This window comes from Cheilinus undulatus, linkage group 16 (genome assembly GCF_018320785.1).
Source record: "Cheilinus undulatus linkage group 16, ASM1832078v1, whole genome shotgun sequence".
Taxonomy (NCBI): Eukaryota; Metazoa; Chordata; class Actinopteri; order Labriformes; family Labridae; genus Cheilinus; species Cheilinus undulatus.
Window position 1 is genome coordinate 47972879 of NC_054880.1, and position 14737 is coordinate 47987615.

Consider the following 14737-nt stretch of genomic DNA (forward strand, 5'->3'; position numbering starts at 1 on the left):
CCATCCTTTCATTGACCACTCCCATCCATTCAGAAACCACTCCCATCCATTCAGAGACCACTCCCATCCGTTCAGAGACACTCCCATCCATTCAGAGACCACTCCCATCCATTCAGAGACCAGGCCCATCCATTCAGAGACCAGGCCCATCCATTCAGAGACCAGGCCCATCCATTCAGAGACCACTCCCATCCATTCAGAGACCAGGCCCATCCATTCTAAACCACTCCCATCCATTCATAGACCACTCCCATCCATTCAGAGACCACTCCCATCCATTCAGAGACCACTCCCATCCTTTCATCGACCACTCCCATCCATTCAGAAACCACTCCCATCCATTCAGAGACCACTCCCATCCATTCAGAGACCACTCCCATCCATTCATAGACCACTCCCATCCATTCTAAACCACTCCCATCCATTCAGAAACCACTCCCATCCATTCAGAGACCACTCCCATCCATTCAGAGACCACTCCCATCCATTCAGAGACCACTCCCATCCATTCATAGACCACTCCCATCCATTCACAGACCACTCCCATCCATTCATAGACCACTCCCATCCATTCACAGACCACTCCCATCCATTCATAGACCACTCCCATCCATTCACAGACCACTCCCATCCATTCACAGACCACTCCCATCCATTCATAGACCACTCCCATCCATTCAGAAACCACTCCCATCCATTCAGAGACCACTCCCATCCATTCAGAGACCACTCCCATCCATTCAGAGACACTCCCATCCATTCAGAGACCACTCCCATCCATTCAGAGACCACTCCCATCCATTCAGAGACCACTCCCATACTTTCCTGCACTACACTCTCTGAGAGCTCCAGCTTCAGTTATGCCAGTGCTGGAGCCAACAGCCCAAACAGGTAGAGCTCAGGACCACCACATCCACCACCTCTCTACAGCCTGCCTCAGGTACTCTGGAGGGTAAAAATCCTGTTTGTTCAGCCTTCTGGCACGTACTGTTTATGCTAGAAGGCTGAACAAAAAAATGTCACACTGCCATCTTCTGTCTGCTTTTTTAGCCTGACCCACTCTCTGTATGCACTTCTCTGACTGTTTTTCTTGTCTGTTATTTACTTGATTATCTATTTGTACACACAATAACAAATAAACCTTTCAACCACACAATACAGTCATATGAATAATTCGTTTATATAGCAATTTGGGCCATAATGGTACTGTTAAACACAATAGCTTGCTCTTGTTTTCACATGGAGGCTTTTATTTTGAAATGCTCACCTTTCCCATTGGGTCACATGATTTCCTTTTTCCCATGTTTTTCATTAAAAGGAAACAAAAAACCGAATTGAAAAAAACAAAAATGGAAAAATAAATAAATGAGCCATTTTTCATTTTTTCCTTTTTTTTTTGGTCAAAAAAGAAAAAAACAGAAAATGGCTTGTTTTTTCGTTTTTCCATTTTTGCTCAAAAACAACTTGTTTTTCGTTTTTTTTCCATGTGTGGTCAAAAAAAAACAAAAAAAAAAAACAAAAAAACAAAAACAAAAAAAACGGAATAAGGACAGTTTCACCTGTGTCTTCATCATGGTTTCAAACAGGAGAATGAACTTCCAGAAAGCACACTGAACTGCTCACTTTCTGTGCATTTTCTGAGATCCTGAAGTGGGGGGAGTCAGCTTTGAGCTGGGGGTTCACTTGCACTTTAAACTAGAGGTCCATATACCCTTTTAAAGTTCCCCTCCAGCCTCTAACAGTGACTGAGCATCACAGTGAGGATACCAGGGTCTGATTTAGACTTTTCCAGAGGACAGTTGCAGACAGAGCTTCAGGGAATCGCTGCTTTCAACAATGGGCCTGAGGCCTGTCAGTCATCCTGACAGTCATCCTGACAGGCATCCTGACAGTCATCCTGACAGACAGGTCCTTTCAGGGTCCCCAGATAAAAGCTGACAAACCAATCAAACACAGACAGAAATTAGACTCTTCAGCTGGAGAACTGTCAGTCACAGTTTCCAGGTGACTCCTCAGCAGGTACACACACTAATGTCTGCCATGTCACTACTATTTCAGGCTAAACTGTTAGTTTACCAGGTGCTTTAAATCTCATCTATAAAGGCATCTTCAATGAAAAATATATTTTACATTTCAATCACAGCCAGTGTTCATCTTCATCAACTAAAAGAAGCAAGAATAAAAAACTCTGTAGTTCAGGTAAAAAACTAAAACTCTTCTATAATGTGAGGGCTGAAGTCAAAAGTAAAAACACTCCTCCCCTCTGGAGGAAGGGTCAGGTAGTGTTTTCTGCCTTTATAAGGTCAGGTGTGGTCAATTAGTGCCCTCTTTGTCTGAGTCCTGGTAGCAGTGTGGCAGGACTAGGAAGTCTGCCCTTGTCTCAACTGTTTGAGCCAGAGTAGCCAGCCTATTGCCCAGCTTTGCTTGGCCTTGTTTGAGTCTGTCCATTCATAATGTTTAACTTTGCTTACTTATGATGCTAAAACAGACTTGACTATTGTTTTCTCCAGGTAAATTTAAATCATTGTCCAAACATGCCTATGATAGAGGATACTTGACTGTAGTTACGTATAATTATGACCCGCATTGGTTTTGACAGTTCCTTGTCTTCCTGTACACATTTGGAGGATTCAATCTGTTATCTGTTACACTCTTGTGAAACTGACCCTATTGAAATTCATGCTGTCTTTAATTTTATTTCCTTTGCAGAGGCATGAAGTGAGAGAAGTACGAGTGGGGTCCACATGTTTGCATGCTGTGTGGAAGGTCTGGTGGTGGTCACTTGAATGCCTTTTAGACTTGCATCTCTTTGCCATTGTAGGAGTCTGAGGTGTGCTCACATGGTTATAACTACAGGGTTTTGGTGTGTTGATATGTGTTGTGTTGATATTAGGGCTGTCAATAGATTAAATTTTTTAATCGCAATTAATCTCACAAATTCCATAGTTAACTCGTGATTAATCGCAAATTTTTCACACTTTTTTGTCTGTTCTAAATGTACCTTACAGTTCTATTTTTCAAGATTTAAATACCCTTATCAACACAAGTGGACAAAAATGCTTTCTTTATGCAAATGTTTGTTCACGCCAAAAACCCAAAACAACAGTTAAAGTCCAGAACATTCTCCAGTCTGAGCTCAAAGATACTGAACGCTGCAAAAATCTGCTGAGAGCATAACATGGTAAACTCAAGACCAACAGATGGAGATACTGACCTTAATGTAACATTACTGAATAATACCACAATGTAGAGTCAAACTTTACCGTGCGTACACACCATGCATGAACGATAGCTTAATTCGCGCGAATTACTTGCACGAATAGAGGGAGTTTACTCGCTTGATATTTTTCAATTCGCGCGAATAACGCGTGAATAAACTCGCCCTGTTCGCGCGAACTCTCTGCCGAAAGACGTGAGGAGGGAGGGGCTTTCTTCTCCACATCCGGCATCAGTCAGCTGTTAATGGCGGAGCTGGACCACACGCAAGAGACAGCTGCTTTCTCTGCTGTGGAAAGTCCATAACTGACGGACACTCGTCATGTCTGGGTGCATCGCATCCCCGGGATACCCACACAGCTCGGAGAAGTCCACCACCACCTTCTTTAGAAGCTTCGTCGAGAGGACGGCAGCCGGTGCTATTGTTGACTAGCCTGGTTAGCCCCTGTTAGCTTGAATCGGTGCCGTGATATCACTTCAGGATATCAACTACAAACAATATCCCAGCTGCAGATACCTGTCCACCTGTCTCCGGTGAGTAACTATGCATGTCTTGTGGATTAGTTCATGTTTTAGTGGAAAATATTTTACAAAGTGTGACACATGAGAGGGCAGTCATAGCTGCAGAGTAGGCTGTCTGTATGTCTGTGGTCATTACAGAGCTCCACTGAAAGGTCACTGATTATGTCTGTTGTATGAGGACATACTGAAGTTACAGAACTTGTCTTTGATCCATATCTCATCTCAGCTCGCCACCATATATATATATATATATATATATACAGACATGTGTGTGCTGTTGTATGTGTGTTTAAAGCACATAAACGCCCTAATGCAGTGATTTATAAATTAAAATCACATGTCAAGGGGTCCATAAGCTACCTTCATACACCTTTCTTTGTTTCATTCACTTTGTAAAGTTCATCTGTATGACATAAAACTCTGAAAACCTCTTGAGCTGCTTTCTGCTATTGTCTGGTCATTCAGGTGGAAATGACCATCTGTAGTTTCATTAACCACATTAAAGTAAACAGAGGTAGGAAATGATCTCACCCAGATGAAGGGAAAACGCATGTGCAGTCATGTACACATGTATTATAATGATGCTACTTCATGGTGACCTTCAGCTACAGTTTTTCTCTGCTACTCAGTTAAATTAAATGTTTTTCTTGTGTTACAGATATCTTCCACTGATGACTCCTTCAGGACCATTGCTAGCAGTCTGGCTCAGTGTTCCCTCCGTCTGCAAGATCATCCTGGATATAATCACTGCGATCTGAAAACCTCATGGCATCCTTCTCAGCAGGAGCAGTCCCATGGCAATTCACCATGTAGTGCAAAAAACATCACATCACCACAGCTCTTTAAAGAGACAGCCACAGCAACAAACTTCAGCAGTAGCAAACTTCCTGTACTTTTATATTTCATATAAACACCATAATAAAATTGTTTCAGTGCTTTGATACCTGTCCTATTATTATTATGACATTATGATGCTAATAGAACTATTCAGTAACTAGATTTATTTCTTGTTTGAAAGATACATTTCTCTAGGCACCACACATAGGAAGTTATAATAACTGGTAGCCTATTCTTAACAGAGTAATGTGCACAGATCCAGAAATAGCTCATCTATAAAGGTCTTGATACCAATAACACACTTTATCTACTGGGAAAAAGGAGGTAGATCCTGGGCTTCAGAATGAGTACTTATTAACTTAATGACAGGAAGCTCTTTACTTCAGATAAAACTAGTTTAATCTAGGTTTAACAAGACAGCACCATGTATCAGGACAGCTGAATCTGTGAATGATTTTATGACTGAAATGTAGTATTTGTTCTTTTAATTACCTTGGCAAGAGGCTAAATATATACAATACAGAAATTTAAGATGGCTTCCAATTAAGAAGATTTTGACTGAAAGTTATCCCAGATTTACCAGCCAACCAAACATGAGTAATATTTAGACCTAAAATGATCATACAGTGCTGACGCTGACATGAGTGTTAATGTTAATCAAATATCTACTCCATGATAATAAGAGAAACATGAGATTGTTACCTTAAAAAGTCCAACTTTGATTGTTATTAAAAGACAATTTAATTTATAAAAAGGACAAACATTTAACATTTAAACAAACTTAAATCAATTTACAACAGAAACATAAAGGAGCTTGCTTAGAGGAGTTAAATGGAAGAGAGAGGAATCAGAAGGAGAGGAGACAGGAGATTAAAGTCTGGCTCGTTCCCTGCAGAGATATTTACCTCAGTTTGTAGAAACCAAAACTAGTCCGTAGGTTCCAGTTGTTCTAGATTAAGCAGAACAGGGCTATATTTATACATCAGTCTATGAATTTGAAGACAAATTTGTTCATCTGAAGCGGCAATCTCTGCAGGGAAGGAAGCAGACTTTTCATCCTCTCCACCTCCTGCTGCAGGTGGACTGGTCCTCAGGGCCTCCAGCAACATCCTCTCCACCTCCTGCTGCAGGCGGACTGGTCCTCAGGGCCTCCAGCAACATCCTCTCCACCTCCATCAGCTGCTGTCTGGAGTCACTCAGGGGTCTCCTCCTTGGGGTCTCTGTAATGGAAACAACATATTTAGTGATGCTATTGTAATTCATCAATAGAATACTACTAAGGAAACACACAGTAAAGGATCAGGTTGTGACATGAGAGGCAGCACTAGCTCTACCAAAGATAAACATACATGCATGAATTACACTATAAAATATCTGGTCTAAATAAAGCTGTAATAGATTACTTCCCTCCTCCTTTAAAGTGCTCAGAATGATCAGTTTAATACCAAATCTATCATTTGTTGATTGATGTGGCTCTATTCATTTACATACCTGTGGGAACAGCAGCTGGAGTGGATGGACCAGGTGTTGGAGCAGAAGCAGCAGCAGGTAGTAGTTTTTCAGAGAGGAGTACATGATGTTCTGATAAAATACAGAAGTGTACATATGAACACAGTACACAGGTTCAGCTATGACACTATTTATATTCTTGTTTGTCCACAAAGTGGCAAAAGAAGACAACTTTCCATCAGTAGCCTATGAAGACATTTGTCCCTAAATATTTCCATGCTGTGTGTGCTGTCAACAAACTTTAAACCTCATCTGCCGGCCCTGATCTTCATGGAAGTCCTCTGCAGCCCGACTGTCCTCGACCCCCCTCTCCATGTTACTGCTCATCCCCCTTTGGTGATGGAGGGTCCTGATGGCCCTGCTCCTCCACTCTGTCTCCTTTCTCCTCTTCTGCAATTACATGTCCCTCTGTTTCTTCCATTTCCTTCATCATAACCCACCTGAATAAAACACACAACTGTCCAGGAGTGAAGGGAAAATTAGCATGCCTGACGATGTTATGCTAACTGGGGTTGTGCTAACTTGGTAATAGATGGCAGAAAACGAGTGATAGACGGATGTTTGTACAACTTACCAGACAATCCGACGTCCTCCTTGACTTTCCTCCAAGTGATCTCCTTTTATTCCTGTGCCGGTGGAACAGGCATGTTGTGTGGTAGAGCTCAGGGCACACAGAAACAGACAACCCCGGTCTCTGCTCCATTTTTGGGTTGAATGAGCCGCTTCCTCCGGGTCGGCCCTCCTTCGGAAACATCCGGTGACATCGCCAGAGGATCTCCATGCTGATTGGCCATCGCGGCGTGAAAATTCGCCGGAGTTCAATTTTTTGAACTTGAGCGCAGACGCGATGAAGCGAACTGGCTGCGCGAATTCGCCTCATTTGCGTGAATCACTCGCGTGTATCGTGCGTCACGCACCGCGTATTCGCGCGATTCGCACCGCCCAAGGCGAAGGGGCGTCAACTCACATCTTTACATTGACTTTACATGGGATTCATTCGCGCAAATAAATTTACTCACGCTTGGTGTGGCACGGTTAGACTTCTAGAAGTTACCTCCTCTGTTCTCAGCAGCTGAACACAGAACAACAGATCTCATCATCACACATGGACATAAAGAAGTCAAGTCTCTGCTGAGAGCTCAGCAGTAAGGCACAGACACATCTAATGGTGTTTCACTGTTCTGATGTGAGTAAGGTGGACACATCTGCCCTGCTCAGGAGAAAAAGCAAGTCATTACTTAAAAATGTCTGCTATTATTTATCATGTTTTTACTTTCAAACTAAAAAATGTAGTCCAAATGTAAAATAAATGCTGACAGTAAGAAATGACTGTCATCAGTCCAGTAGATTTACTGGAATGATGTCAATAAACACACATATGAAGCCTCTTTTCAAAACTCATGAACACACAAAGTAAAAGAAGTCTCAGTGGAGAACTTTTAAGGTGTAGTAAGAGGACTGAACCATCTCTTCATTCTTCAGATCATAGAAGAGCTACAGATTTAATCTAAAACCATGTTTTCTTCCTAAATAAAGGAGAGCCACAGTCTAATAATGCTTTTAGCTTCTATTCTGATACTCTACAGAGCTCATTCACTAACCTCTGCTCTCCTGTCACACACCAGCCTCTGCTGCTCTGTCTCCTCCTCCTCCTCATGATGCAGCTGTACATTCACCAGCATCAGACAATCTCCTACAGGGACTGCAGAGGCTTTGACAGTTTTGCAGCATCTTGATTGACTGTTATTTAAATTTGGCGTTTATTCACAGTTCCAGTCGATCGTTTTATTAAGTTTCGTTTTTTTCTGAATGCTTTCACTTTCAAGCAGGAGCTGCGTGGGGATGAGAGCGGACCTTTAGGGGACGTGATCAGACCAGTCAGCAGTCAATAGCGCAGCTGTGGTGCTGGTTCATGGCAGATATAATAGCCTAAATAAATGAATAAATCATACTGGCCCAAAAGTGCGTCGGCACACCGGGAAATGCCCGGTCTACCAGATACCGAGTCCATCCCTGCAGAGTTGTCTGAGCGTCTCCATTGTAAACAAATCCAGCATGGCGAGGGGGGCGGCTCTCTGCATTCGCGGTGTGCATGGCCAGCGAGTGGTGCGGGCTATATAAGACTCTACGAACTTCCTGTAACTCTGTTCATGTTGACAGTAGGAGAAAATAACTTCAGTCTTATCTGACATGATCTGAAAGCTGAACCTGTCACTCAAAAGTCCTTGTCCTTTATCCATTTCTGCTCGCTTGAACCGCATCACGACAACGCCTCTTCCTGGTCTGGCAAACTACGGAATGGGTCGAGGGTCATACAGATCACACATGTGTTAATCGTGTGACAAAAAAATTAGTGGTGTTAAAAGTAATTTGAGTTAACGCGATATTAATGCGTTAACTTTTACAGCCCTAGTTGATATGTGTTGTGTTGATATGATATGTGTTGTGTTATGTGTCATGTTGCTCTGTGTCATGTTGAGATATGTGTTGTGTTGCTATGTGTAATGTTATGTTGAGTCTTGTTGCTATGTGTCGTATATGATATGTGTCGTGTTGATATGTGTCATGTTGATATGTGTCGTTTTGATATGTGTCGATGTGTCGTGTGAGTACGTGTCATGTTGCTATGTGTTGGGTAAATGTTTCATGTTGACATGTGTCATGTTCATATGTTGTCGTGTTGATATATGTTGTGTTGATATGTGTTGTGTTACTTTGTGTTGTGTTGCTTTGTGTCGTGTTGATATGTGTCGTGTTGATATGTGTCGTGTCGATGTGTTATGTCGATGTGTGTCATGTTGATACGTGTTGTGTTGCTATGTGTTGTGTCGATGTGTTATGTTGATGTGTGTCATGTTGCTATGTGTCATGTTGCCATGTGTCGTTTGCCGTGTGTCATGTTGCGTTGTGTCGTGTTGCTATGTGTCATGATATGTGTCATGTTGATGTGTCGTGTTGATGTGTGTCATGTTGATATGTGTAGTGTTGATTTGTGTTGTGTTACTATGTGTTGTTCAAATGTGTCGTGTTGATGTGTTGTGTTCCTATTTGTCATGTTGCTATGTGTCGTGTTGATATGTGTTGTGTTGCTATGTTTCGTGTTGATATGTGCCATTTTGATATGTGTCATGTTGATATGTCGTGTTGCTAATTGTCATGTTGCTATGTGTTGTGTTGCTATGTGTTGTGTTGCTATGTGTCGTGTTGCTATGTGTCGTGTTGCTATGTGTCGTGTTGCTATGTGTCGCGTTGCCGTGTGTCATGTTGTGTTGCGCCGTGTTGATATGTGTCGTGTTGATGTTTCGTGATATGTGTCGTGTTGATACGTGTGTTGCTATGTGTCGTGTTCATACGTGTCGTGTTGCTATGTGTTGTGTCAATGTGTCGTGTTAATGTGTGTCATGTTGATATTTGTTGTGTATCTATGTGTTGTGTTGCTATGTGTCAAGTTGATATGTGCCATGTTGCTATGTGTCGTGTTGATATGCGTCGTGTTGCCGTGTGTCATGTTGCGTTGCGTCGTGTTGATATGTGCGGTGTTGCTATGTGTTGTGTCGATGTGACGTGTTGATGTGTGTCATGTTGCTATGTGTAGTGGTGAAGTGTCGTGTTGACGTGTTGTGTTGCTATGTGTTTTTATGCTATGTTTTGTGTTGGTATGGGTTGTGTTTATGTATGGTGTTGCTGTGTCGTGTTTCTATATGTCATGTTGCTTTGTTGTTTTGCTATGTGTCGTGTTAGTATGTGTTGTGTTGCTGTGTCATGTTGCTATGTGTTGTTTTGCTATGTGTCTTGTTGATATGTGTCATGTTGATATGTGTTATTTTGCTATGTCTCATGTTAATAAGTGTCGTGTTGATATGTCGTGTTGTTTTGTGTGTTGTTGATATGTATCATGGTGCTATGTGTTGTGTCGATGTTGTGTTGATTTGTGTCTAATTATGTCGTGTTGATGTGTTGTGTTGATATGTGTCATGTTGATATGTGTCGTTTTGATGTGTCGTGTTGATATGTGTCGTCTTTATGTGTCGTGTTGATATGTGTCGTTTTGATGTGTCGTGTTGATATGTGTCGTGTTGATGTGTCGTGTTGATATGTGTCATATTGATATGTGTCGTTTTGATGTGTCGTGTTGATATGTGTCGTGTTGATGTGTCGTGTTGATATGTGTCATATTGATATGTGTCGTGTTGATGTGTCGTGTTGATATGTGTCGTTTTGATGTGTCGTGTTGATATGTGTCGTGTTGATGTGTCGTGTTGATATGTGTCTTGTCGCTGTGTCGTGTTGATATGTGTTGTGGTCATGTGTAGTGTTGATATGTGTCTTGTCGCTGTGTCGTGTTGATATGTGTTGTGGTCATGTGTAGTGTTGATATGTGTCGTTTTGATGTGTCGTGTTGATACGTGCTGGTTGCTTTTAGTCTGTCCATTCATAATGTATAACTTTGCTTATTTACGATGCTTAAAGACAGTTGACTATTGTTTTCTCTAGGTTGTGTTGCTTTGTGTTGTTTTGCTTAGTGTTTGGTTTTTAGACTGGTAAATGGTTTAGACCGGTTAATGGTTTTAGACTGGTACATGGTTTTTGGACTAGTAAAGGGTTTTTAGACCGGTAAATGGTTTAGACTTGTAATTGGTTTAGACTGGTAAATGCCTTTTAACTGGTAAATCTTTTTCAACTGGTGGTGACTACAGGAGCTCTAAATGATTTCCAGCTTCATGAGGAAGAGTTTAAGAGTTAAATGAGGAGAGTAGGCTGGGGTGAACCAAAGGGCCAACACTCTTAGTCATTAAAGACTGCTGCTAACGACCAAATGTGAAACATCAATGACAACACTTTTTCAGACCCTTGACTAAAGTTCCCTGGCAGGGGGGCCCAGCGTTCTTCTCCAAAGCCTCATGTTAGCTCGCCGCTCACATAATGATCCACAAATCCCTCTCAACGCTCATGACAGACGGCGGCCTTTCCTTCCTTTTATGTGCTAATCCTTAAAACATGCCTGAAAGAAACAAAACATCTGATGCTGATGGGGCCGAGTCGACTTTTCCGCTGATTATCCCGGCGAGTGTTTGAGCCGAGGGGGAAGGCGGATCGGCCCTCTCAGCCTGACATGAGTTGGGTTGCAGCAAGGCCGGCGTCACTTTCTGAAATGAAGTCATGTTGAAGGGAGAGAAGTGCGCGTCAGGCTCATTTTGCTCTCTGTCTGCTGCTGTCTGAGCCAATGTGGTGCACAGTGACACTCAAACAGCTCCAAATGAGCGCTGATGCCCCAGCTGTTGATGTGTTATGCCATTTGCCGTTTGCCTCATTCATAACTTATGATATTACTCCTGGTAATGGCTCGGGCCTCCTTGACAAACATAATGAGCACAGATCAGGAAAAGAAACGTCAAAGTCGGCCGTCATTCCCATTTCAGCAGATTTTCAGAAGAAAGCAAAATGTTTGCAAACCTTCATCTTAAAAACAAACAAAACAAAACAAAACAACAACAACAACAACAACAAAAACTGTCTATCTATAAAAAAACCTCTATTAGAACTAACTGTTTATCTATAATCAACCTCTATTAGAACTGTTTATCTATGATAAACCTGTATTAGAACTGTTTATCTATAATAAACCTTTATTAGAACTGTTTAACTATAATCAACCTGTATTAGAACTAACTGTTTATCTATAATAAACCTGTATTAGAACTGTTTATCTATAATGAACCTGTATTAGAACTGTTTATCTATACTCAACCTGTATTAGAACTGTTTATCTATAATAAACCTGTATTAGAACTGTTTATCTATAATAAACCTTTATTAGAACTGTTTAACTATAATCAACCTGTATTAGAACTAACTGTTTATCTATAATAAACCTGTATTAGAACTGTTTATCTATAATGAACCTGTATTAGAACTGTTTATCTATAATAACCCTGTATTAGAACTGTTTATCTATACTCAACCTGTATTAGAACTGTTTATCTATAATGAACCTGTATTAGAACTGTTTATCTATAATAACCCTGTATTAGAACTGTTTATCTATAATAAACCTGTATTAGAACTGTTTATCTATAATAAACCTGTATTAGAACTGTTTATCTATAATCAATCTGTATTAGAACTAACTGTTTATCTATAATGAACCTGTATTAGAACTGTTTATCTATAATAACCCTGTATTAGAACTGTTTATCTATAATCAACCTGTATTAGAACTGTTTATCTATAATAAACCTGTATTAGAACTGCTTATCTATAATAAACCTGTATTAGAACTGTTTATCTATAATCAACCTGTATTAGAACTGTTTATCTATAATCAACTTGTAGTAGAACTGTTAACCTATAATAAACCTGTATTAGAACTAACTCTCTATCTATAATCAACCTGTATTAGAACTGTTTATCTATAATAAACCTGTATTAGAACTGTTTATCTATACTCAACCTGTATTAGAACTGTTTATCTATAACCAACCTGTATTAGAACTGTTTATCTATAATCAACCTGTAGTAGAACTGTTTATCTTTAATCAACCTGTATTAGAACTAACAGTTTATCTATAATAAACCTCTATTAGAAATGTTTATCTATAATCAACCTGTATTAGAACTGTTTACCTATACTATAATGAACCTGTATTAGAACTATTTGTTTATCTATAATCAACCTGTATTAGAACTGTTTATCTATAATCAACCTGTATTAGAACTAACTGTTTATCTATAATAAACCTGTATTAGAACATATTATCTATAATAAACCTGTATTAGAACTAACTGTTTATCTATAATCAACCTGTATTAGAACTGTTTATCTATAATCAACCTGTATAAGAACTAACTGTTTATCTATAATAAACCTGTATTAGAACTGATTATCTATAATAAACCTGCATTAGAACTAACTGTTCATCTATAATAAACCTGTATTAGAACTGTTTTTCTTACCATGTGTAAAGAAGATTGAGGCTGTGGGTTTTAAAAATGGTGCCAAGGTGGTGCCATTCTGATGCCATGCTGGTGCCATTCTGGTGCCATGATAGTGCCATGCTGGTACCATTCTGGTGCCATGCTGTTGCAAAGGTAGTGCAATGCTGGTGCCAAGGTGGTCCCATCCTGGTGCCATGCTGGTGCCAAGGTGGTGCCGTTATTATGCCATGCTGATGCCAAGGTGGTGCCATGCTGTTGCCAATCTGGTGCCATGCTGGTGCGGAGGTGCTGCTATGCTGGTTTTATGCTGGTGTCATGCTGGTGCCATGGTGGTGCCAATTTGGTGCAATGCCGGTGTCAAAGTGGTGCCATGCTGCTGTCATGGTAACATCAAGCTGGTTCCATGCTGATGTCATGCTGGTGTCATGCTAGAGCCAAGCTGTTTCCATGCTGATGCCATGCGTGTGTCATGCCAGTTCCATGCTGGTGCCAAGGTTGTAACATGCTTGTGCCATGCTGGTGTCATGGTGGTTCCAAGGTGGAACTTTGCTGGTGCCAAGGTAGTGTCAACGTGGTACTATGCTGGTGCCAAGCTGGTGTCAAGGTGGTACCATGCTGGTTCCAAGGTACTGTCAAGGTGGTATCATGCTGGTGTCATGCTGGTGTCATGGTGGTGCCAAGGTTGAACTTTGCTGGTGTCAAGGTGGTGTCAAAGTGGTGCCATGCTGGTGCCAACTGGTATCAAGTTGGTACCATGCCGGGTCCAAGGTGGTGTCAAGGTGGTACCATGCTGGTGCCAAGGTCATGCCAAGGTGATACCATGCTGGTGCCAAGGTTGTTGCATGCTGGTGCCATATTGGTGTCAAGGTGGTGACAAGGTGGTACCATGCTTGTTCCAAGGTGGTACCAAGGTGGGACCATGCTGATGCCAAACTGGTGTCAAGGTGGTGCAAAGGTGGTACCAACGCGGTACCTTGCTAATGCCTAAGTGGTGTCAAGGTGGTTCCATGTTGGTGACAAGCTGGTGTCAAGGTGGTACCATGCTGGTACCATGCTGGTGCCAAGGTGGTGCCATCTGGTGTCAAGATGGTGTAAAGGTGGTGCCATGCTGGTGCCATACTGGTGTCATGCTGGTGCCAAGGTGGTACCATGCTGGTGCCACATTGGTGTCAAGGTGGTGCCAAGGCGTTGCCAAGGTGGTACATTGCTGGTGCCTAGGTGATGTCACAGTGGTACCATGCTTGTTCCAAGGTGGTGCCATTCTGGTTCCAAGGTGGTGCCAAGGTGGTACCATGATGGTACCATGCTGATGCAGAGGTGCTGCTATGCTGGTGTTATGCTGGTGTCATGCTGGTGCCATGGTGGTGCCAATTTGGTGCAATGCCGGTGTCAAAGTGGTGCCATGCTGCTGTCATGGTAACATCAAGCTGGTTCCATGCTGATGTCATGCTGGTGTCATGCTAGAGCCAAGCTGTTTCCATGCTGATGCCATGCGTGTGTCATGCCAGTTCCATGCTGGTGCCAAGGTTGTAACATGCTTGTGCCATGCTGGTGTCATGGTGGTTCCAAGGTGGAACTTTGCTGGTGCCAAGCTGGTGTCAAGGTGGTACCATGCTGGTTCCAAGGTACTGTCAAGGTGGTATCATGCTGGTGTCATGCTGGTGTCATGGTGGTGCCAAGGTTGAACTTTGCTGGTGTCAAGGTGGTGTCAAAGTGG